This window comes from Onthophagus taurus, chromosome 3 (assembly GCF_036711975.1).
Source record: "Onthophagus taurus isolate NC chromosome 3, IU_Otau_3.0, whole genome shotgun sequence".
NCBI lineage: Eukaryota > Metazoa > Arthropoda > Insecta > Coleoptera > Scarabaeidae > Onthophagus > Onthophagus taurus.
In genome coordinates, this window is record NC_091968.1 from 3695137 (window position 1) to 3719816 (window position 24680).

The following is a 24680-nucleotide window of genomic DNA, read 5'->3' on the forward strand; positions in this document are numbered from 1 at the left end:
TCAGTTAATTGCAAATCCCAAAGTCGTGCGATTTTTTTTTCGAATCGCTTCAAATGTAATATAACAAGGATTTTTTATTTTAGAATATGTTGTAAATCTTATTAAATTTGTAAACAAATATTGCTTCGATTGCTTGCATAAGTTTTTATGGAATCGATTTAGAACACCATTTCGAAATCGTTCCATTTAGGGACTCTCGAGTTTCAATTATGAGGGAAATTGTGCGTAATTACACAGCTACTACCCGGAAAAGCGTTCTCTATCAGATATTCGGTCGAGATAAGCGCGTATCGACAAAGCTCGCAAATTTGGGCTCATTGTGAACCGATGGCAATCACGATCTGTTCAGCTTTTTTTTCGGTTTTTACGTTGCGTTTTCACAAACGAGCACGTATTTACGAGTTTGTGCGCTTGTATTGCATTTTTGGACCGGAAAAAATTAATTTTAGGCCGGCGAAATAACTCCTGTTCGATCCGGTGGGGAAAACATTCCGTGGGCGATGCGACGTGAGGCCAGTTTACACAGTTTATTCCGGCGTAACAAAGCGGAAACGACTAACGGTGCTCAAGGAGGTGGGAGGGAGGGTTAGAACTGCGTTGCGATGTTGAAAACGTGACGTCGCGGCGCTCCCAGGGATGCTGGTGTTTTTCAGGGCGCCCCGAAAAAAGACCCGGAGATTTATTGTGTTTGCCCTACGTGTGGAACATTTCATCGCGCCGCCGTTTTGAGCTTTTAGCTCACCGGGAAGTTTTTTTTAATACTCTTCTATTGTTTTAAACGATGCAGTTTCACCTATACAATTTATATCACTTATCTATAAAATGATAAAAAAGAAATAGGTATTTGTCATTGAATTAATTTTGTTTGAAGTGGTCGAAATAATTGAAAATAGAAGCAATTACACAATGCAAAGAGTATTTTAATTAAATGAAACTATGCGGGTTCGTGTGCAATTAAGCAATTAGTTATCATGGAAAACAAATTGTAGTGATTTATTTTTCGATTTCGCTGTGTGCAGGAATTTTTTTGTTTAACCGGATATGGAATCCCTATATATAGTTAGCAACTATGAGAGAGAATCCATTCAAAACGACAATGTTGTTAGAAGTGGAACCTGCTAATTAGGGGAACAATGCGCGTTTCAAAATTTCAAATTAACTGGATTACTCCGGCGAATTAAGACCGAAAATGCGGATTGAAAATTTGGTTCGGAAAATTCCATGATGAGCGGTTTATCAGCGCCAACTGGTGGTACGAATCGGTAATTAACAAATCCACAGCCGCCGTACATCCTGCTAATTAAGGGTTATAATTAATCACATATAAATTAGACGTAATATGCGGGGCGTTGCACTGCGACCTGCACCGTTATGCGTCGACGATTATTCATGCCAATAAACATCGATGGATATCGTAAAATATATGGGACGATAAATCAAAAAAATTATCCTATAAAAAAATACTTACTACGTGTACATAAATTATGATATGGACAATTTTTCAACACTGATTCAAAACTAGTGAAAATCCTAAAACAGACCGAAGCGAGATCATTTACGTCTCCTGTCAGCAGTATTTAGTGTTTTGAAGCAGTATTTAGTTTTCTGCCAACAGTAGTTAATGTTTACCAGCAGTATTTAGTCTTCTTCCAGAAGTATTTGGTCTTCTATCAGCAGTTTTTAGTCTTCTGTCAATTTATTCTTTTCTAACAGTTAATAAACATAAAGGATAACAATAAACATCGATGGATGTCGTAAAATCTATGGGACGATAAACCAAAAATATTATCCTATAAAAAAATACTTACTACACGTACATAAATATTAATATTATGATATAGACAATTTTTCAACACTGATTCAAAACGAGTGAAAATCCTAAAATAGCCCGAAGCGCGATCGTAATCTTTTATTGTCTCCAACGATAATATCAAAATTCACGGTGTACCTTGGTACACGGTGTCTTATGTCAGCAGTTTTTAATCTTCTGTCAGCAGTATTTAGTGTTCTCAAACAGTATTTTGTTTTTTGCCAACAGTAGTTAATGTTTACCATCAGTATTTAGTCTTCTTCCAGAAGTATTTGGTTTTCTGTCAGCAGTTTTTAGTCTTCTGTCAGCAGAATTTAGTCTTTTTTAACATAACATACATAAGGTAGAATGCTTGAACGATCAGGTCTGCTACTCTAACAATCCGATTTATAAATCCCTTTCTAATCCATTCTCCAATATACCGAGGACTTCTATAACCAGCCTCATTTAGATGTCGCAGATATTGGATTCCCAGTGACTAATCTCATCCTTTTCTATTTCTATTTCTTTGTCTGTCTTCCAGTTTTCTTCAAACAGTTATTTCCTTATCCAATTTTACCCAGCTTTGCTATTTTTTGTCTAATTTTTGTCAATTTCAAATAAGTATTAATTCTATTTATCTTCATTTTGTTAATTCATAGTTAGGCACTTTGTTAATTTTAGTATTTATTTTGAATTTTTAATGGTTGAGATAATAATTTTTGAATTTTTAATACCTTTATCAGTTGATTAATATTGACATGCTGAGTTTTGTTTTATTGATAAATTTATTAAGGCATTTAATTTATTTTTCTTTATACAGGTTGATTCAAAAAACCGCTGACAGACTTCTAGGGCAGGTAATACATCAAAAATTAAGATGAAAAGTCTTAATATACATGGGGTCGCAAATGCCTCCTTAACAAGATAAAATTAAACATTAGCTGCAATAAAAAGCCCTTTTTTAAAAATATTTTCTAATCCACTGCTAATTTTGTCAAACGGGCAGTATTTTCGTGTAAAGTGATCAATTATCTATCAATTGGTCTCTTACAAAAGTTTGATTACAGCAACAGTTTTTGATTGAATTAACAAATTTTCTACAAACGTGTTTTTCTTAAAAACTATTTTCATCAAAGTTTTGTAAGAGACTAATTGATAGATAATTGATCACTTTACACGCGTAGAGAACAATGGCGTAGACAATATTTTTAAAAAAGTGCTTTATATTGCAGATAATGTTTAATTTTAAAGAAACTTTGACCTGCTACATCTCGTTAAGGAGGCATTTGCAACCCCATGTATATTAAGACTATTCATCTTAATTGTTCATGTATTATCTACTCTTGCAGTCTGTCAGCGGTTTTTTGAATCACCCTGTAACATAAGAAACACGTTTTTGAAAAACACATTTCTGGTTCTCAAAACACATTTCGACTTAAAATCTCCTTTTAATAAGACGTATTTTGTTAATGTTTTTTTAATTTGTTTTAATACAACTTAACTTCTTATTGTGTACGTGAATCAAAGAAGTTTACAGCTACCACCTAACGCAGAATCAATGGTTTTTATAATAGTTTGTAACAAAAATATTTGAATTTTTACTTATAAGTTTCAATGTAAGTATTTATTTAAGTTTGTTTTTGATTTTTTATATTTTTATAATCAAATAATATATTCATTCCGATTGATCTAATGAGAAAGTAAAAAATTTTTTGTAGTTCTGATGATGCTCGCATGGAACGGGCGAAACATGTAAAATAGAAACTATTGTTTTTTAAATATATTAACATTATTAAACCAGTAAAAGTGCAATATTATACTTTAATCCTTGGAATTTAGTTATTAACTGGTTAAAGAATGGACATTAACATACAATTCGATTTTTTAACAGTATTTCGTTGCACTGCAACCTGCACCGTTATGCTTCGACGATTATTCACGCCAATAAACATCGATGAATATCGTAAAATGTATGGGGCAACAAATCTAAAAAATTATCCTATAAAAAAAATACTTACTATACGTACATAAATATTAATATTATGATATAGACAATTTTTCAACACTGATTCAAAACGAGTGAAAATCCTAAAATAGACCGAAGTGAGATCTTAATCTTTTATTGCCTCCAACTCGGTTTTGATCATCTCTAGCAGTACAAAGAGAAACACTTACTCTAAAATAGTTATAAACTTCTAAACTAGGAGTAATTATTTGCTCGAAGTTGTTTAAAGCAGAATTGTTTAAATTGTCGTTTCAATTGTTATATTTATTCTTGTTCTCCATTAAAAAGATTCTGCGGTAGTTCTCAATACTGCTCCCAGCAGTATTAAGTATTTGCAACAGTAGTTAGTTTTTTGTCAGCAGTATTTGGTGTTTTCAAACAGCATTTAGTTTTCTGCCAACAGTAGTTAATGTTTACCATCAGTACTTAGCCTTCTTCCAGAAGTATTTGGTCTTCTGTCAGCAGTTTTTAGTCTTCTGCCAGCAGAATTTAGTCTTTTTTAACAGTATTTCGTTGCATTGCGACCTGCACCGTTATGCTTCGACGATTATTCACGCCAATAAACATCGATGGATATTGTAAAATGTATGGGGTAATAAATCTAAAAAATTATCCTATAAAAAAATACTCACTACATGTACATAAACATTATTATGATATAGACAATTTTTCAACACTGATTCAAAATGTGTGAAAATCCTAAAACTGACCGAAGCGAGATCGTAATCTTTTATCGTCTCCAACTCGGTTTTGATCATCTCCAGCAGTACAAGGAGAAACACTTAATCTAAAATAGTTATAAACTTCTAATTTAGTAGTAATTATTTGCTGGGAGTTGTTTAAGGGGGCAAACCACATTAGGAGGCTCATTTTCATTGATTTTTTGGATTTTTTTTTGGGTGGGAAGAATTAATTAGAATTTAATCAAATTTTGACATTATTTTGTTTATATTTCGAACAATTTTTGTGAATTTTTTTGAATAATTTTATCGAAAAATAACAAAGTTATACTCTGAAGTCCGCTGGACGTTTCAATTTCCATTTGATATCAAAAAGTTTTTCATTTTAGATTAATAACTTTTTTTCTAAGAATATAAACCTCAATGCAGATAAATGTATCGAAAATTAAAAAATTTGCAGATGTTGGAAAAATGTACTTAAAATTTCACATTTCTTTTTACTAATTATGCAAAAAAAACACTCTTAAAATAATATAATCTCAAAAGTTGGTTCATATATTTCGTAATTTCATAAAGAATCATACTATCAATTTTCATAATGATTGGTTTGTTACTTTTTGAGTTAGAGTTCCCGCAAATGTGAAATACGTCATTTTGAGAAACACCCGTTTGAAAAAAAAATCTCAAAAACTAGAAATTTAGAAAAGTTAACAATAATATAAAGTAGTCACCGATTAATCCGCTATTTCAGCACCATATATTAGTCCTTTTTCTTCCTCATAGGCTTTATTTTGCGCCTGCAGCAGTGCTTTTCGAGCTTGCCGACCTCCCTTCGACTCCAATGAACTACGTCGATTCTGTTTAGAACTATTTGTTCGGCGTAATTGAATCTTTGTGTGCCTACAATTCCTGCTTCGTTCATGATCATCAGAAGAGATGAATTTCCTTCATTGAATAAGCCCGCGGCTAAGTACGATGCCAATTCGATGACTTTTAGTCCGGACTGCAAATGTTTAGGAACTAAATTGTGGAATTAAAGCTTTCAATTGTGTTTTGCGTGTGGCCACCTAAACATCTTTCCAGTAATTCATCCCTTGATAAATCTTCATATAGTATATACAGAATATTTCCTGCTGTATGTCGGAGCAATGGAGTAGGATGCGGTGCAAAATAAATTTCAAGAGCTGTTCGTTTCTGCCACACGCACCAGCTGTCTTCTCCCTGTGTTTACCATCAGTATTTAGTCTTCTTCCAGAATTATTTGGTTTTCTGTCAGTAATTTGTAGTTTCTGCCAGCAGAATTTAGTTTTTTCTAACAGTATTTCGTTGCACTGCGACGAATTATTCTATAAAAAATACTTAAAACATTAATAAGAAGCGATATAAGAAGTTAATCTAAAATAGTTATAAATTTCTAAACTGGGAGTAATTATTTGCTGGGAATTGTTTAAATAGTTTCAATTGTTATATTTATTCCTGGTCTCCCTTAAAAAGATTCTGCGGTAGTTCTTAATACTATTCCAAGCAGTATTAAGCATTTACAACAGAAGTTAGTCTTATGTTAGCAGTTTTTAGTCGTCTGTCAGCAGTATTTAGCATTCTGAAGCAGTATTTAGTTTTCTGCCAACAGTAGTTAATGTTTACCATCAGTATTTAGTCTTTTTCCAGAAGTATTTGGTCTTCTGTCAGCAGTTTTTAGTCTTCTGCCAGCAGAATTTAATCTTTTCTAACAGTTAATAAACATAATGGATAACAATAAACATCGATGGATATCGTAAAATCTATGGGACGATAAACCAAAAAAATTATCCTATAAAAAAATACTTACTACACGTACATAAATATTAATATTATGATATAGACAATTTTTCAACACTGATTCAAAACGAGTGAAAATCCTAAAATAGCCCGAAGCGCGATCGTAATCTTTTATTGCCTCCAACGATAATATCAAAATTCACGGTGTACATTAAATTTTTATGAAAATGATGCGGCGGAATCGTCCCCCCTACTAAAGCGGAAGATAAAAACGAGCTCGTTTTACTGCCTCTTCCGCTTTCCTGTAAACTTCCAATTTATACGGTCTCCGTTCGCTTGAACTCGGATCTAAAACGAACAGGGCGTGTCGACCCACATACTTATACGCAACTTCATTTCTGAATAAAAATTCAACTACACAACTTAACCATGAAGAGGTAAAATATTTTTTTTTGTAATATATCTATTTTTACTTCTTGTATCCGGTTATTACAGCCGAAAAGTTGGAACGTTACTCCTCGAGATTTCGCGAACTAACATTGGTAGTGCGACGCGAACCTGGCGATAAGGTGGGTTTCGTTCTCGGTCTTCCGAAGTAATTTGGGTTCTGGGAACGGCGAATTCCGCCGCAGTCGACTCGGCAAATTTCTTCCGCACTCGCAACTCCCATCTGCCTCACGACTATTGAGTTATCTCAATTTTACCGGTGATTACCGCTGCTTGTCTTTCGAACGATCCGTATGAAACTTAACTTTATTCCCAAAGAGATCTCATCTTTTTCAACGAAATTTCCTATTTTAAACGATTTTTCTCATATAGTCATTTAACTAGAATTCCATTTATGACATTTATTTTGATTACTATCTAAAGAGATTACCCTATATCAATTATTGATATGTAATATATCTAAATCTGACATCAACAAAGTTAGTACAAAAGAATCATTGGGTTTGACGAAGCTATATTTCAGTTGGTATTATAGATAGAATAGTAAATGACATGTCTATAGATAGAGAAAATACTCAAGTTTTAGCACATTACAAATGTTCTATGTGGGCTCCTCGAGTAACACGACAGATGTAGCAACGATAGTCAACTTAAGCCCATACACGCTGCAATGTGTCTCGGTCGCACGGTGTAAGATCAGAAGAATTGGGAGACCACGCAAACAATTCCAAATCTCCTTCAGCACGACGTCGACGGCTTATCCAACGGTGCGGGAGTTCCTCGTTTTGGTATATACGGACTTTATTATGCCAGCGAGGGGAAGCTCCATCTTGTTGGTATTTAAAGTTATTGGAATCATCCGTCATTTGCGGAAATAATCACAATTGTAACATACCGATGTACGACATACACAGTTTTTTCATGAAACAAAAACCGCCCAGACATTTTTGTGCGGGATAGGGCACAGAAAACATTCAATTTTTGAGAATCCCTTACATGTTGGATAATGTCATGAGGATTTTCCGTTCCCCATATCTGAATGTCTCGTGGTCTGCCGGTGCTTTTACGTTTCTCAAGTACATCTGTGATCTAGAATTGTCGATACCATCGTAGAATGATCTGATGTCCTGAATTTGGTATTCCCTTTGGAATACACGTTACACTATAACAGTCGATATACGCGTACTCTAATACACAAAACGCTTTCTGTTGCATAGTCACCATTTTGATAACTGCGAATGTGACTTGAGTATGCGCATAATATATTCTATCTGCCATACTTTCTGAATTATGGCCTTGTCAAATCCGATGATTCTTTTGTACTAACCCTGTATAACATATCAAGTGTATATTAATTCCAAGAAAGATGGAGTTGAGAGAAAAATGCAAAATGCAACATGTATTGTTCTTATTATCATATAATTTGAGGAAAATAAAGCACCTTGAATGGCAAATTTCGGACTATCAACGTATTTTTCTTTTTGGCAAACTTATTTGCTGTTCTTTATGCTCTCTTAATCGGCTAGGTAAAAGTATGTCGTAAAAAGCTCAATTTTGATCATCTCCAGTAGTACAAATAGCACACTTAATCTCAAATAGTTATAAACTTCTAAACTGGAAGTAATTATTTGCTTATTTGGAGTTAGCGTAAATGCGTTTACCTGCGCACTGAGAAAAATAATGTGGGAAAACTACCTAAAATTTAGTCATATTATCTAGAATGTATAGTCAAAAATTAGCTAACTACTACTACTAGTTATATAAACTAATTCTATTTCGATAATTTAAGATAGATAAATGATCGAAAAATATATCTTATAAATACCTAATAAAATTAGTTTCATTATATAATATTAATAGATGTTTTTACTATTAATGTTATTTTTATTATTAATGGTAGTAGATAGCTTTATTACTTAAATATAGATGTCGTACCTAAATTTTTCACTGTAATATCGACGATTTGTAGTCAAAATATCCCATTGTTGGTAGGTGTTATTACCACATTGTTTTGATGTATTATATAATAATATATTTATATTAACTACTACAAATAGTTGAATTTAATATTGACGATAGTTCGTTTATCAAAATATTGTAAATCTTTTGATCATTTTTTGTGTTTAAAATGTCTATTAATGTTTATTATTCATATCCGTATCACTAGATACTTTATCAAGATATATCTATAAAGTATATTGTAGTAATTACACTAAATATCAACAATTAATTTTCTTAAACTATAAAGAATACATATATTATCAAGAACACAAACTATAAAAGAAATTATAATTATAAAAAATTAATTTTAAATATACCTTTAAATAATAGGCGAAACTTTCTTGGCCATCTAGTATTGTTGGTCTGTAAATGTCTTGTCCAGTTTTAATTATAGCAGGAATAAGTATGGCATTCAGATTTATAATTAAGAGGTAATTTTTTGAATCTAAAATGTCTATATAAATAAGAAAACAAATCAAAAAATACAAAAAAAACCTTCATTTAAGTTAGATGACTGTAATAAATTGAAAAGTGTGCGAGATTTTTTATCTTTTATATCTCTATGGTATATATTTTTTATAAAGGTGTCAAATATCGTCCACTTGGAAAATAATAGTGTGTTTCGTTTTGGATGCAATTTTTCAAAATCTAATTCAATCTGAAAATTAAGTTATTTTAATGATTTTATACATTTTGCTACAACTAAGAAACAACTTACCAGTGCTACAGCAATGTTTTGTTTTAAAATAGGCTATTTTGCTATTTTTGACGAACATTATACGTGCTTATCCACTTTTCAAACACTATATCATTTGGGGAGTAGTTGTTTTTTAACCATTCATAATCGCTAAATGTATTTATGTCAAACGTCTCCTCATCAGTATCTGCTTCGTTAGAGGCATCAGTAACGTTTCCCGTTTTTCTTTTCTGTCCGATAGAAAGCGAATGCTTACACTTCTTTCGAAGGGAATAATATTTTTCTATTAGTTTTCCCCGTTGTTTTTTGGTACCCAAATACGTTACCTGAAAGGCACATGAAATTAAAAACATAAAAAATCATGTACTGGTAGTATTAATTTGGAAACGTACCTCCAATTCTAATGGGAATAGGTTTTTTATTTCCTTTGCGACATTTTGGCACAATTGGCGATCTACAGATGTTCAATCCTCCACGATTATCGTGGTAAGGATATTTCGATTTTTCGAACTTAATCCACTAACTTTATATTCTGATAAAATTAACTGACCACTAACCGATTTTAATAAGAGATTTTCTAACTTCTAAAATAAATACATCTATGATTTAGGAAATAAACTGGAATATAAAACAACTTACAAAGATCGGTTGATTTTCAGGATTACCATTTTCATCTGTATCTATTATATTAGTATTTATCCAATTATTTCCTGTTGATGATGATGAATTCGATGCAGTAATTGTACTTGCCAGGGGTGTTGTTAATCCCTATAAAAAGCATTTAAAGAAAATAAACTTATAGATTGTGGCATAATCATGACACTTATAGATTATAGCTGTCAACTTACGTTGAGTTGTTTCCACACAAAAAGTTTTTTTCTAAATTTAATTCGTAGACCGAATTGTTCTGCAGGAATTAAATGATCAATATCGTTGGTAGTAGTTCTGCAAGGACGTCGATGTCTATTCCTTTGGCTGTAACATAACACATACCATATACAGAGCTGCATTTAAAACACTTATACAACTACAAGTAACATGTCTGCCGTCAAAAATCCGGTCCGTCGATAATCCGGATTCAATACCGATGAAAAAAAAATTTATTTCTCTTTTTCTGATTGTACATACAAAAAACAAAGTACAGTGATTCCCCATTTAACACGGTACTCTTATAACGCGTTTTCATACTATGCAATTTCATGTCTCTGTATAACACGTGTTTTCTCCCATATAACGCGGGGATTTCCCACGTTCTGTGAAATTTATAATGATATAATGAAATTATAATAAGTTAATATTACAATATAATTGAAAACATAGTAAAATACTTGCCTTGAAAATCTGGAATTAATACGTGTAATTCCCACTGCTGTAACAAAGTAGTTACAGTATCTTGAACTTGCACATCCATTTTTATTTCTTACCAAATCGTAAAAACACTCCGAATACCTGAACACGTTAATGACGACTTGTGACGACTGAGAGTACCACAAAACGTATTAATATTAGTGGACTTCCCTCTAACAAAACAAGAGTACAGTCTTACAGGTTTGTAACTGTAATAAGGAAGAAAGTTTGTAACTGTAAGTTGGTTGCGAATCCTCAAAAACAGATACTTTATCGATCGTTTTCGATGATGAAAAAACAATTTTTGTATTAAGAAATGTTTTCTATAAACGATCGATGTAACGGTGATAACAGGTAGACAAAACGACTAAAATACATTTAAATAAAGTATTTAATAATAGTACATTTGTCCATTTAGATAAAATATTTCATTGTTAAATGTATATAGAAATTCAGACTAAGCTAAAAGGTAACTAAACTACTCAACAACTAGACTTATCAACTAGTTTCCACGATGTAGTTTCTTTTTCTAAAAATTAGTTATATCACCTCAGTAAATAGATAAATTAACTATCATAAATTTGACTAATTAGAATTGTATATGTCAGCTAAATTACGTTAGGTAAATGAATAAATTTTCTAGCATAAATGACTATTTGTCTAACAACTAAATTGATTTAGTTCAATTTTCCATATCATTTTTCTCAGTGCGGTAGTCTAACTCCCGTGACTGTTTCAATTGTCGTTTCAATTGCTATTAAGCATTTCCAATAGTAGTTAGTCTTATGTCAGCAGTTTTTAGTCTCCTGTCAGCAGTATCTAGTCTTCTGACAACAGAATTTAGTCTTTTCTAACAGTATTTAGTCTTTTCCAACAGTATTTAATCTTTTACCAGCAATATTTAGTCTTCTGTCAGCAGTATTTAGTCTTTTCTAACAGTATTTAGTCTTCTGCCATCAGTATTGTAATAATAACCGTTTACCCAGTAGTTTAGTCTTGTTTGATTATCGTATTGATCGTAGAAGAGTTTTTTTTGAACAATTATAAAATAATGTTAAATACTATACGCTAGTGAATTTCGGTACATTTTATTGTTCTTTAATGTTCTAATCCTAAACTTTCACTTGTAAAGTCGATGCGAAGTAATTTTAAAGATAACCTCAATTTAAATTTTTCAAAATTATTTTTTTAAATCTTTATCTACCCGGATCAAACCTATTTAGAACGATAAACTTAACTTGGTTAACAAAGAAAATAATTAATATTTATATGGAATAATTAAATTTGGATGAAAATTTACAAAATTAATTTGAACATATTGGAAAATTTATCGTTGAGATCAGAAGAAAATGAATGGATATTTGAAAATTGATTTAAAAGAGCATCAAAATTACGAAATATCACGCATAATTATAAATAATTTTAAAAATTTAATTAATAATTTGACAAATTGAATTAGAGACATTTCAAATGTCAAAGTTGGCTACATTGAAAAAACTAAGACACAAATTCCAAATCCATAAATTTAACCAATCAGGAGAGGTTATTTGGAAATTTAATATCCGAAAAACGGAATTTATCAACAAAAAGAGTGTGCTTCCTGTTGTCTAAAGAAACACACACATTTTTTTTGCTCTGCTGAAAATTAATTAAATCAACGTGTTAACGAGTTTAAAAAAATATATCCGTTCCTGTTCAACTCTGAAAAAACAATTCATCCTGTCCCTATTAAAGAAAAATATCCGTTCCTGTTCAATAATTTCGAAGAAACGATTAAATTCGCTGCTGATCAAGTAAAGCAATTGGTTCCGTTTCTGGTAGCCAATAAATAAATAAACCATCATCACTAATGAAGAGAAAAATTGGTTCTCAATCCTGAATCCAACTGTTCCTGTCACGAAGAAAATATTATTCTGAGTTTGCCCTCCAAGGTTCCCATAGAAACAAATTGGGTATCTTGGTTGATGTTAAAAACAAACGATTAATTGATTCAAAAACAGAATTATACTCAATTGGTACCAGTATCAAAACAAATGAACCAACACCAAAACTTTTTTCTTTCGAATCCATATATACAACCCTTTTAAAATCATTCCCATCACTAACCTTTACACCGGATTTTTCTTCACCAGTCAAACATCAAACAACACACAAAATTATAACTAATTCGCATTTACCGTTTTGTCGTCCTCGACGTTTAGATGTACATAAACACGCAATAGCCAAAAGGAAATTTGATCAGATGGTAGCCATGGGAATATGTCGACCCTCTTCTTCTTCAACAGCATCGCCTCTACACATGGTCCCCAAAAAGGATTCCAATGATTGGAGACCATGTGGAGATTATCGACAATTAAATAACGTTACTATTCCGGACCGATATCCCCTTCCACATATTCAGGATTTCAACTTACATTTGAATGGATGCAAAATTTTTTCACAAGTGGATTTAGTAAGGGCATATCATCAAATTCCGGTGGAAGAAGAAGACATTCCCAAGACAGCTATCACTACTCCTTTTGGTCTTTTCGAGTTTACTCGTATGCCCTTTGGCCTCCGTAATGCTGCTCAGACCTTTCAGAGATTCATAAATGAAGTTCTTTCGGGTCTCAACTTCTTATTCGTTTATTTAGATGACATTCTCATTGCAAGTCATAACGAAGAAGAACATTATGTACATCTCGAGAAGTTATTTGAACGGTTAAGTACATTCAATATCAACATCCAACCATCTAAATGTGTTTTTGGAGTTACTTCCATTGATTTTCTTAGCCATCATATCACTAGCGATGGTATTCAACCTTCTAAGTCTAGGATTGATGCTATTTCAAAATTTCCCAAACCAAAAACATGAAGGAACTACAAAGATTTTTGGGCATGATTAATTTTTATCATAGATTTTTACCGAACATTTCTAATATTTTATCACCCCTTCATAATCTTTCATCATCGCTTTATTCAATTAAACAAAAATTAATAACATCTTGGTCAGATGAACATGAAATTTCCTTCGCAACAGCTAAAGATCTTCTAACGAAATCTACCGTTCTGGCTCATCCATCTCCTCACGCTTCGCTGTTACTTACCACAGACGCTTCTAATACAGGTATAGGAGCAGTTCTGAGCCAAATTATTGATGAAACACCGCAACCATTAGCATTTTATTCACATAAACTTTCTCCAAGTCAAGTTAAATATTCAACGTTCGACAGAGAGCTATTGGCAATATATTCTGCCATAAAATTTTTTAATCATTTCCTACACGGAAACAATTTTACAGTTTTCACCGACCACAAACCTATAACTACGGCAATATTTTCATCAACAGAAAAAACACCACGACAAACCAGGTACCTAAATTACATAACACAATATACATCCGATGTGAGATACATTAAGGGAAATTCCAATATTGTTGCAGACGGTTTGTAAAGGACAAATATTGAATCCCTAAATTCTCAGTACCCCGACACACTTACACTTTACAAAGCTCAAGTCACAGATATCGAATTGTCGAACCTACTACATAAACAATTTTCTCACACTCACACTACAACACCCTATCAGTTATTGCTATAACCCACAACGCTACCTGATATCAACTTATGGTGTGAAATATCAACGGAATCTCCGCGAATCTACATTCCGCAGCAATTTAGAGAAATAGTTATACAAAAATTTCATGGTTTATCTCACCCTGGCATTCGAGCAACCATTCATTTAATAAAAACAAAATTCTTTTGGCCTCATATGTCAAAACAAATTCGTATTTGGACAAAATCATGTTTACAATGCCCGAAAGTTAAGATACAAAGGCATACAAAATCGCCAATTCTCAAAATCAAAGTTCCAAAAGTTCGATTTGAACACATTCACATTGATTTGGTTGGCCCACTTGTTCCATCTCTTGGATGTACTTATCTGCTCACAGTCATTGAGCGTTTCACACGGTGGCCAGAGGCTTTTCCTCTAAAAGATATCTCTGCAGCCTCTATTGCAGATACTCTTTTCAGGCATTACTTCAGCCGTTTCGGTATTCCTACCATGATCACTCACGATCAAGGACGACAATTCAAATCACTATTATTTTCAAAATTCCAATTATTTTTAGGTACTCATCAAATACACACATCTGCTTATCACCCACAAAGTAACGGTATGATTAAACGATTTCACCGTACTTTGAAATCAGCGATTATTGCTCGAGGTAATTCTACTAGATGGAACAATGACTTGCCTTTGATTCTCCTAGGTCTCAGGTCATCCCTAAAGGAGCATTTAGATTGCTCATCCGCTGAATTGGTTTATGGTCAGCAACTCAGATTACCAGGAGAATTTTTCTTACCTACCGAACCATCAATTGAAACTGAACCATTATTATCACGTTTAAAATCATCTTTTGCTGACATTAAACCAGTTCAGTCAACCATACATTCCAGCCAAAAACCTTTTGTTTACAAAGAATTATTCAGGTCAAACTTTGTATTTATTACAATTACTGGAATTAAACCTACGTTGTCTCCTAGGTACGAAGGTCCCTTCAAAGTGTTGAAGAGATTTTCAAAATTTTTCGTTGTATTGAATGACAGTAAAGAAATAAATGTAAGCCTCGATTTGCTGAAACCGGCTTTCTTTCTGAACGAAAACGTTTCTCCTGAAGTCAACAATTTAATAATTAATGAAACTAAAAAAGTACATTTTAAATTTTGATTCAAATTTTTGCCTAAATGTTATCCCTCTTTCTGTTCTTTCTTTATAGGAGGGGAAGTGGATGTAGCGTGCTGTGGCAGCAGCTCCATTTAAAAACAAAATGTATTTTCATTTGTTATTATTTTTATATTTGCCACACAATTGTTTTTGAAGCAAAACAGAACAGACGCAAAATAAAAAGTCTGCCAAAAGTTAATTTTATAATTATTGTATTATTATGTTGGCTAATACCCCATAGCCACACTAAGTTATTTTTTTTTTATAATTTATTGTTTTTGTTGATACATTTTTTAAAGAAAAAGACTCTTCTTACCTTCAATACGAGAAGTTCTTGATAAGTTCAATATAAATTTTGAGATTACGATTACAATTTTCTAATTAATTTAATATTTGACGAGTTGTTTAAGACCATAACATATCCGAGTTGATAAATATTATTTCGAATCAACTAATTTAGAATATTTGTTTATATAATCAGTATATTTTGTTAATTTTGTCGACAACATCTCAATTTGATTGCACCTTAAGTTGTGCACATGTTTGTCTTGACAGTATTACCAGAACCTGCCTTTAACCCTGAGATAATTCGACAATTCTGTTTAAATATTTCAATTTTTTTCAATTTAATAAAAAAACAAATTATTACAAAATTTAGTAATGTTGTTTTCATTAAAATAATTCTTTTCAAAAGAAGAGGGACTATTTGCGGTTCATTTGGAAAAACATTACAGTATCTAGTTTTCCAGCAGTAGTATCTAATCATCCATTGATAGTATCTAGCTTTCCAACAGCAATAACCAGACTTCTGTTGCCATCATAAAATGGTAATGGAATTTAAGAATATTAGTTTAATGATTCTAAAAGTAAATAAGGAGGTTTATTTAATAACGCCATTTCCACTAGATTTGCAATTTTCAGCTAATATTTAATTTCTCGCATCAAATAACAATCGTTATTCTGTCCAACTTTCATTCGATAAAAAAAAATGAAACAAAAAACCTTTCATTTTGGAATTGTTATAAAAATCAAATTAATTTATCTGTTTGAACAGATGTGTAACTTTTTCGCCCAGTTAAAATTTACATTTCGTGTTTTTTTGAAACGAATACTTAAAATTCAGCCTGAACAATTCTGATTCAACCGGGTACCCCGTTGATTTCTTAATTAGGTTTTTGTAGAAACCGGTTCGCAATTACTTGGGACCCTTATCTAAATTACTCGGGAATTCTATAGCGTTTTTTTCGTCGATTAAACGAAATCTACGCGTGAATAATTTTCAGGGACGGTTTCTGAAATAAGTATTGGAGGCGCGTCACGTTTGGCTTACGGATTAACGGTGACAGGTGTGGGCGAATATTAACAATTCCGTAACGGTATCTGCGTCTCTCATCGTCGAAAATTTACATATGGGAATTGCCCCGTGATCCATTGAGCCGCCGGGAATGCAAATTAACGGTGGAGCAAGCAACAAGATGCGGGCGTCAAGCGAGCGTCATTAAATGGAACAACGTTAGTACTACTATCTATATATTCGTGAATTTCTAGAACGAGATCGGATGTGAAGAGCTCCGCTCATTTCTTAATTACTTCCTTCGATATTAATTACTTAAACTTCTCTCTCATTCCGTTCGAAGACGAAAGCGCTTTTCTTGTTTTAACTTTCCAACTATTTCTATTCAACTGATAGATGGGTTTTGCAACTTTGCCAGCGGCTGTCAACTCTCCGAGGCATCCAGTAATCGGAAAAGTACCTTTTTATTCGATGAAAACCCAATGAAATATACACGTGATGCTTTTCCGTTGCATTTCAAAATAAATTTACAGTTTCATTAGCGTGCGTGCCATAAATCCCAAACAGACAAAAACTAAAAAACTCCAAACGTCCAAGCGTCCACGTTTTTATTTTATTCCGCGTCTGCACCTGCCGTTGACATTTATTCAACCCAATAAAAAATTAAATCGTCAATAAAAAAAATGCAACAGATTCTAATAACGCTTTGTTGTAAAATTTTCGTTGAGTCGGTTATTTTTAGGTAATGACTGAAAAACCTCGATTTCCAGTTGAATAATGCCACCAACGGTTCGGACGTTTGTAAAGAAAATAAAATGGAGTCATCGGGTACGTAAAAAGTGACCTAGAAGAGTGATTCCATCGGCATTCCATATTTAGTCTTTTCTAAAAGTATTTTGTTTTCTGCCATCAGTATTTAGTCTTTTCCAACACTATTTAATCTTTTACCAACAATATTTAGTCTTCTGCCATCAGTATTTAGTCTTTTCCAACAGTATTTAATCTTTTACCAGCAATATTTAGTCTTCTGTCAGCAGTATTTAGTTTTTTTGCCAACAGTGTTTAATGTTTTCCAACAGTATTTAGTCTTTTCCAATAGCATTTAGTCTTTTCTAACAGTATTTAGTTTTCTGCCATCAGTATCTAGTCTTCTACTATCAGTATCTATCATCCATTGATAGTACCTTGCTTTCCAACAGCAATAAGAAGACTTCTGCTACCATCATAAAATGGTACTGAACTTTACGAATACTAATTTAAAGATTTTAAAAATAAATAAGTTTTTATTTTATTCTGCATCTGCACCTGCCGTTGATATTTATGATAAGTTAACGTTTTGTTGTAAAATTTTCGTCGAATTGGTCATTTTCAGTTAATAACTGGAAAACTTCGATTCCCAGTTGAATAATGCCCCCGACAGTTCAGACGTTTGTAAAGAAAATAAAAGGGGGTCATCGCGTACGTAAAAAGTGATCGAGAAGTGCGATTCCTTCGGCATTCCATATTTAGTCTTTTTCAAAAGTATTTAGTCTACTGCCATCAGTATTTTGTCTTTTCCAACACTATTTAATCTTTTACCGGCAATATTTATTCTTCTGCCATCAGTATTTAGTCTTTTTCAACAGTATTTAATCTTTTACCAGCAATATTTAGTCTTCTATCAGCAGTATTCAGATTTTTTTGCCAACAGTGTTTAATGGTTTCCAACGGTACTTAGTCTCTGGATTCTGGATGCGCGGGAAGGCAGGTTGAACCGCCCGCAGCACTTTGACCTCAGCAGATCCCTTGTACTTACTTCCCTCATTTGGTCAGCATTAGGGTCCTTCCAGCCATATTACCTTGGAGGCAAAGGCTAGAATTTGTCCTGGTTGTGCTGCCCAGATTCCACTCATGCTAATCTGGATATCTCCAAAAATGGCTAACCTTAATGTTTGGAGTCGCATAAAATGTGTTCCGCTGATTCCTCCTTCTCACCGCATCCTCTGCAGATGTCGGTGTCACTTATTCCCATGTTCAGTAAGTGCTTCTGTAGATGCCAGTGTCTTGGACAGCCTCATAAATAAATCTGTTTGTTTAGGATCAGAGTACATCAGAGCCTCCTTGGCTTGGCGACATCCTGGTGTCCTGTCCCAGTAGTTTAGAAACTTCTTACTTGTTTCCTCTTTTTGAAGCTCTATTAAAGACCTTATTGATGGGGCAATGTATGGTTCCGGCGATCCCGGAGGTTCGCCTGCAGCTTTCCTTGCCAGTTTGTCCACCATGTCATGAAGCTTATTTCCCGAATGACCCTTTGTCCAGCAGATCGTAATCTCATTGCTAGCGGCTGCCTCACAAAGATTGTTATGGCAGTCCTGAAGCAACGAGGATGAACAGCGGTAACGCCCGAGCAATCAGAATATATTATAATTTTTTTGTTACTAATTTTTTTGGAAATTTCCTCAACCGCCAGAAAAATGGCCACCAGCTCCGCTTGGAGCGCGGTGGGCCAAATTCCCAGCGGTTTAGAAATTTTTATTGTTAGTTCGACGGAATAAACCGAAACACCAGAGCCAGTTTCCCTACGAGATCCGTCCACCCATAATTGGAGAACAGTTTCGTCAGATCTGGATTGTTCTCCTACCTTTATTTCATACGATCGTTCGAAGATAAAACGCGTTGGAATCGTATCTACCCTACCATTCAGGAGCGGCTGTATTTAGTCTTATCCAATAATATTTAGTCTTTTCTAACAGTATTTAGTCTTCTGCCATCAGTATTTTGTCTTCTATCATCAGTATCTATCATCCATTGATAGTATCTTGCTTCCCAACAGCAATAAGCAGACTTCTGCTATCATCATAAAATGGTACTGGACTTTACGAATATTAATTTAAAGATTTTAAAAGTATATAAGTTTTTATTTTATTCCACATCTGCACCTGCCGTTGATATTTATTCAACCCAATAAAGAAAATGCAACAGATTCTGATAAGTTAACGTTTTGTTGTAAAATTTTCGCTGAGTTGGTCATTTTCAGTTAATGACTGAAAAAGCTCGATTTCCAGTTAAATAATGCCCCCCCCCTGCGGTTCGAACGTTTGTAAAGAAAATAAAAGGGGGTCATGGGGTACGTAAAAAGTGATCTAGAAGAGCGATTCCCTCGGCATTCCATACTTAGTCTTTTCCAAAAGTATTTTGTCTTATACCATCAGTATTTAGTGTTTTCCAACTGTATTTAATCTATTACCAGCAATATTTAGTGTTCTGTCAGCAGTATTTAGTTTTTTTGCCAACAGTGTTTAATGCTTTCCAACAGTATTTAATCTTTTAGAATAGTATTTAATCTTTTCTAACAGTATTTAGTCTTCTGCCTTCAGTATCTAGGCTTCTACCATTAATATCTATCACCCATTGATAGTATTTTGCTTTCCAATAGCAAAAAGCAGACTTCTGCTACCATCATAAAATGGTAGTGGACTTTACGAATAATAATTTAAAGAGTTTAAAAGTAAATAAGTTTTTCTTTTATTCTGCATCTGCACCTGCCGTTGATATTTATTCAACCCAATAAAAAAATGCAACATATTCTGATAAGTTAACGTTTTGATGTAAAATTTTCGTCGAATCGGTCATTTTCAGTTAATGACTGAAAAACATCGATTTCCAGTTGAATAATGCCCCCGACGGTTCGGACGTTTGTAAAGAAAATAAAAGGGGGTCATTGGGTACGTAAAAAGTGATCTAGAAGAGCGATTCCCTCGGCATTCCATATTTAGTCTTTTCCAACAGTATTTTGTCGACTGCCATCAGTATTTAATCTTTTCCAACACTATTTAATCTTTTACCAGCAATATTTAGTCTTCTGCCATCAGTATTTAGTCTTATCCAACAGAATTCAATCTTTTACCAGCAATATTTAGTCTTCTGTCAGCAGTATTTAGTTCTTTTGCCAACAGTGTTTAATGTTTTCCAACAGTATTTAGTCTTTTCCAATAGTATTTAGTCTTTTTTAACGGTATTTAGTCTTCTGCCATCAGTATCTAGTCTCCTACCATCAGTATCTCTCATCCATTGATAGTATCTTGCTTTCCAACAGCAATAAGCTAACTTCTGCTACCATCATAAAATGGTATTGGACTTTACGAATACTAATTTAAAGAATTTAAAAGTAAATAAGTTTTTACTTTATTCCGCATCTGCACCTGCCGTTGATATTTATTCAACCCAATAAAAAAAATGCAACAGATTCTGATAAGTTAACGTTTTGTTATAAAATTTTCGTTGAATCGGTCATTTTCAGTTAATGACTGAAAAACCTCGATTTCCAGTTGAATAATGCTCCCGACCGACGGTTCGGACGTTTTAAAGAAAATAAAAGGGAGTCATCGGGTACGTAAAAACTGATCTAGAAGAGCGATTCCCTCGGCATTCCACACTTAGTCTTTTTCAAAAGTATTTTGTCTTCTGCCATCAGTATTTAGTGTTTTCCAACAGTATTTAATCTTTTATCAGTAATATTTAGTCTTCTGCCATCAGTATTTAGTTCTTTTGCCAACAGTGTTTAATGTTTTCTAACAGTATTTAGTCTTCTGCCATCAGTATCTATCATCCATTGATAGTATCTTGCTTTCCAACAGCAATAAGCAGACTTCTGCTACCACCATAAAATGGTACTGGACTTTACGAATACTAATTTAAAGATTTTAAAAGTAAATAAGTTTTTATTTTATTCCGCATCTGCACCTGCCGTTGATATTTATTCAACCCAATAAAAAAATGCAACAGATTCTGATAAGTTAACGTTTTATAGTAAAATTTTCGCTGAGTTGGTCATTTTCAGTTAGTGACTGAAAAACCTCGATTTCTAGTTGAATAATGCTCCCAACGGTTCGGACGCTTGTAAAGAAAATAAAAGGGGGTCATCGGGTACGTAAAAAAGCGATCTGGAAGAGCGATTCCCTCGGCATTCCCATCTGACGACTGCAATTTGAAATCCTTTACATTGAGCACAACGTGATCTGGGTAGAGAAATCGAGGCTCTTTTTGTGGGAATTACAACAGAGGTCCAATTTTAGAAGGAAATGAAGCGAGAATTTGTGGATTTAATATTTTTTTATTGTCTTGTTCATTTTCTTTTAATCACCACCGAATTGAAATATTATTTTAATTAAAGAAATTATTATCAAATTTGTCATAAATTTATGAAATGTTACGTGTGCTTATCTAAATCTCTTAATTTCGAAATTAAGGTTTCTTAGAAACGATATTTGTAGTTAAGTTTCAATAAATTAATTTTTAAGTAAATCGGACACTTATTTTTGGGCAAAGAAAAATCGATATCGGACACTTATTTCTGGACGGAGAGAGTAATATTTAGTCTTTTCCAAACGTATTTTTCTTCTGCCATCAGTATTTAGTCTTCTGCCATCAGCATCTAGTTTTCTACCAGCAGTATCTAATCATCCATTGATAGTATCTTGCTTTCCAACAGCAATAACCAGACTTCTGCTAGCATCATAAAATGGTACAGGAATTTAGGAATATTAATTTAAAGGTTCTAAAAGTAAATAAGGAAGTGTATATCTGGATAGAAAAATCGAGGCTCTTTTTGTGGGAATTGCAACAGTGGCCCAATTTTAGAAGGAAATGAATCGATTTTCTCCTCCAAACTGAAATATTATTTTAATTAAAAAAATTATTATCAAATTTGCCATAAATTTATGAAATGTTACGTGTTTATCTAAACCTCTTAATTTCGTAATTAAAACGGTTGCGGCAACGCGTTAACAATTTTGAACAGTTTTCGGCAGTCAACGCTAAAAGTTAGTTTGCAGCCGGTTACACGTTCGCGGGGTAACATTAATGCAATTCTCTGCACGAGCCTCAACGTCGGCCGGGAGATTTCGAACGTCATTTCGCTAGAACGGCACCCCAAAGGAGCGTTTTCATTACCTTTATAACTGCAATAAAAGGTAAAAGTAAGGAAACTACGTGAGCGCGAGGGTCCCTTCGCAGAGAGATGAAAGCGCCACCACGCCATCTGTCTCTTCTCACGCGTGCAACTCTTCGACCTTTCCTAGCCTATTCATCACGACGACGTTCCGCGACGCGAAGTCGGCAACGAGCCCTCGATATTAAATTTAATGTCGGCGGATGGTGCTGTCGTCAACGATTCGTGACTATTTTCAACGTATTCGGATTTTGAGGATAACGTCAAAAGTTACGAAACTAATAAAGAGTTATGTAGAAAGTATAAAAGCAGAAGCAGTATTCATCTCACACGGAAGGTATATCTTTTTTACTGCAAACTTATCATTAATTTAATTGAGATATTTTTGTGTGTATGCATCCAAATAGGATAACTCAAAAACTTCTTATGCCATCGTAGGTCCACATTAAGTTTTTAGCTCTGGTCTCCCTTAAAAAGATTCTGCGGTACTTCTTAATACTGCTCAAAGCAGTATCTGCTGTCAGTCTTCTGTCAGCAGTATTTGGTCTTCTGTCAGCAGTTTTTAGTCTTCTACCAGCAGAATTTAGTCTTTTCTAACAGATTTGTCTATAAATCATTCTCCACTTAGTTCTGCTATGGTATCAAAAAAAGTCATCAAATAAATGACAGCCACTGTGATAGCCAGTGAGCCAATTGATATCTGGGTAACCATATCAAGAGATTGACATTATCTTCTCTAAATCGATACATAAAACATCTTGTACCTATCTGTCCATATTGCAGGATGCAGTTGTAACATTCGTTCTGTCTTTCTCTGCTCCTCATAGGACCATCATGCACCCTCAAACAGAATCAGGATTCATCACTGAAGCCTTTTTAGAATTTACAGTAGTTCAAGCGTTGCTTTCCGTGTTGAGAAGTCGAAAGCTGTGATTTTGAAGACCCTGCATCTCGATTCCTCTTCTGCAAATGCTGATAAAAAGCAATCAATACATATGTTTGGGCAACATACCCTAAGGGATATAATATATCGTCCCTTTGGGTCTAATCGATCGAACACGATTAATTTGCTAATATAATTAATTTATGGACTCCTTAATAAATCATGGCACATAGTCCACCCATACTAAGGAAAAGATGACTTCCCACTACTACTTGTACCTGTACTTTACGCGGACGCTAGAAGGTTTAGCATCATATTTATGAAGACGAATATCTTCGAACTAAACTATATGGAGCAATATGCCGAGAACCTTCAGGCCATCACGATGCGTAAAGCCTCGCATTGTGATGATGGAATCGATACGGCAAAGTCATCTACTGCATATGAGTTGCTGCAAAGTGGAGTCCTTTGTCCAATTTAAGTGTTCCTTGTATGCTAATACCATTAGTACATAATTCGATCTTCGAAGTGTATATGCCTATAGTACCAACTCTTTTATCTATAGTGAGCGAGTAATTTTTGCTCTTACTTGTAAATGAGGTTATGTTACCACCTTTTAAGTTTAAAAATTTAAAAAGGCTTAAATGTTGTTAGTGTATCAGTGTCATATAAAAAATGCGGGAAAGTTAAGTGTAGGGCACTCAACTACTGCCGTTAAATTGAATACGGCTTGTAATTAAAGTTCTCCGTGTATTTTCGTATCAAAAATACGTCACTAAATTGTTCATAACATTTTTGGAAGTTTTTTTAGTTATCTAATAACAAAATTGATGTTGTTTTAGACATCTTCGATTTTAAATTCTTTACAATAAAATTAATTTTAATAGCTATCCTTAATTGTTCCCAATCCTTTCTTACTATTTTTTCATTTAATCATGGCTCAGAAACCTTTCTGACAACCTTTCCTTACCGGTTCTTATTTTTTTGTGACATCTGGGTTAATTAAAACGTTTTCGCTTACGTTTTTACTTCTCCGTTCTTTAAGAATTTATATTGTGTCGTAATTACATTTATATATATATATAATATTTTAGTTTATTTTCAACGGATTTGTTTAAATGATTTTAAAATTATTCTATA

General features: G+C 33.4%; 1 protein-coding gene and 1 long non-coding RNA gene across 3 annotated transcripts in view; one reads left to right on the forward strand and one right to left on the reverse strand.

The window, feature by feature from the left end:
• The window catches only part of LOC111418340 (discs large 1), a 439942-nt gene that overhangs the window by 127619 nt on the left and 287643 nt on the right, over positions 1-24680 (forward strand). The window lies entirely within an intron of this gene.
• LOC139429275 (uncharacterized) lies at positions 8849-10474 on the reverse strand. Its single transcript, XR_011639957.1, has 6 exons — positions 10229-10474; positions 10020-10148; positions 9773-9964; positions 9402-9706; positions 9179-9341; positions 8849-9128 (listed from the first exon to the last, which is right to left on the reverse strand). It is a non-coding gene; the product is annotated as an uncharacterized lncRNA (long non-coding RNA).